Here is a 2,500-nt window from a genome sequence, read left to right as displayed (position 1 = left end):
TTACTACAGTAACACTTGTCATAACTTTTCCATTCAACACATGGACAAACGTATCTTTTCCATGTTAAAAGGAGTTTTTGTCCTGCACCTGCAATGGGTGTTTGGATTATTTTAGTATAGATTAGATTTTTTTAGAGTATGTGTTTTATTCACTGTTAAAGGTTACCAGTATGAGTTTGAATACCATTTTTTGTGACATTTATTGCCCTACTAAAAACAGCAGCAGATAATTTACCTCAGATCTTAGAATCAGTTTCATTGGAAATACATTGCACTATTCTGGGCTTCTGACTGGCTGGAATTAAAATGTTTTTTGTCATGTTGCATCTGCTGTGCATAGACACATTGCTTGTTCCTAGCATCTTGTCGCATTATGTGTTGTTAGGACATGGTGTAAAACTATGGTAATAGTTTGTGATTTGTGGAACATATCCCCAAACCTTATCATTAGTCATGTTTCCATCCAAAGATGCAAATTTTATTTATACGCAAAACTGAATTATAGCATAACATTTGCGGGGAAAAAAAGCAGTTGCCATCCAGTGAGTCAAAGAGAACAAATCGTCACCTCCTGAGAAACTGGCACCAAATATCAAAAGAAAGTCGAATGTCCAAAGTCGAATGGAAGTCGATGCGTTAGGAGTAGGCCTTTTTTCGTAACTTCCGTTTTAGAACACGGAGATGAAACATAATGACTCTTTCATTTATTAACCAAAATAGTCTACGGTTTGTTATATGCTTTTAGAATCATCTTGTAGCAATTTCATGCACGTTTAATAAAAACATGACATGACATTATTATCAGAAAAGGCATGCTCTTCAACATTCTGACTTCACACCTTCACATCTCATTGTATAGGAAAGTTACAGTTATTTTCAGATATCGATGTCCCTCTATCTTCCCAGTAGCTGCATCTACTTCTGCAAAATGCTAATTATTATTCAAGCATGATACAGAGAAGAAGTTTGGTTTATATACAGTGCATCCAGAAAGTATTCATAGTGCTTCATTTTTTTCAAAAATTTTTTAATGTTACAGCCTTATTACAAAACGCGTTGAATTGATTTATTTCCTTAAAATTCTACACACAATACCCCATAATGACAATGTGAAAAATGATTTTTGGAAATTGTTACAAATTTATTAAAATAAAAAACCTGAAAAATCACATGTACATAAGTATTCACAGCCTTTGCTGAATATTTTGTTGATGCAACGTTGGCAGCAATTACAGCCTCAAGTCTTTTTGAATATGATGCCACAAGCTTTGCACACCTGTCTTAGGGAATTTTTGCCCATTCCTCTTTGCAGTACTTTTCAAGCTCTATCAGGTTTGATGGGAAGCGACGGTGTACAGCCATTTTCAGATCTCTCTAGAGATGTTCAAAAGGGTTTAGGTCTGGTCTCTGGCTGAGCCACTCAAGGACATTCACCAAGTTGTTGTGAAGCCACTTCATTGATATTATGAAGGTATGCTTTGGGTCATTGTCCTTCTGGAAGATGAACCATCACCCAGTCTGAGGTCAAGAGCACTCTGAAGCAGGTTTTCATTCAGGATGTCTCTGTACATTGCTGCATTCATCTTTCCCTCTATCCTGACTAGTCTTCCAGTTCCTGCTGCTAAAAAACATCCCCATAGCATGATGCCGCCACCACTATGCTTCACTGTAGGGATGGTGTTAGCCTGGTGATGAGCGGTGCCTAGTTTTTTCCAAACGTAATGCCTGGCATTCACTGCAAAGAGAGTTACATTTTAGTCTCATCAGACCAGAGAATTTTGTTTCTTATGGTCTGAGAGTCCTTCAGATGCCTTTTGGCAAATTCCAGGAGGAGAGGGGCTTCCATGTGGCCACTCTACCATACAGGCCTGATTGGTGAATTGCTGCACAGATAATTGTCCTTCTGTAAGGTTCTCCTCTCTCCACAAAAGAACGCTGGAGCTCAGACAGAGTGACCATCAGGTTATTGATCACCTCCCTGACTTAGGCTCTTCTCCTCCAATCACTCAGCTTAGATGGCCGGTCAGCACTAGGAAGAGTCCTGGTGGTTCCAAACATCTTCCACTTACAGATGATGGAGGCCACTGTGCTCATTGGAACTTTCAGAGCAGCAGAAATGTTTCTGTAACCTTCCCCAGCCTTGTGCCTCAAGACAATCCTGTCTCTGAGGTCTACAGACAATTCCTTTGTCTTCATGCTTGGTTTGTGCTTTGACATGCACCGTCAACCCTGGGACCTTATATAGACAGGTGTATGCCTTTTCAAATCATGTCCAATCAACTGAATTTACCACAGGTGAACTCCAATTAAGCTGCTGAAACATCTCAAGAATGATCTGTGGAGACAGGATGTACCTGAGCTCAATTTAGAGCTTCACGGCAAAGGCTGTGAATACTTCTGTACATGTGATTTTCGGTTTTTTTATTTTTAATAAATTTGCAACAATTTCTAAAAATCTTTTTTTCACATTGTTATTATGGGGTATTGTGTGTAGAATTTT

The 2,500-nt window shown here is 38.8% G+C and overlaps 1 protein-coding gene across 1 annotated transcript in view; it reads left to right on the top strand.

The window, feature by feature from the left end:
* The window catches only part of LOC130235225 (receptor tyrosine-protein kinase erbB-4-like), a 614,645-nt gene that overhangs the window by 467,100 nt on the left and 145,045 nt on the right, over positions 1 to 2,500 (top strand). The gene's annotated exons all lie outside the window — the stretch shown is intronic.

Source organism: Danio aesculapii, chromosome 9 (genome assembly GCF_903798145.1).
Source record: "Danio aesculapii chromosome 9, fDanAes4.1, whole genome shotgun sequence".
NCBI lineage: Eukaryota > Metazoa > Chordata > Actinopteri > Cypriniformes > Danionidae > Danio > Danio aesculapii.
This window is presented reverse-complemented; position numbering and strand designations above follow the sequence as displayed.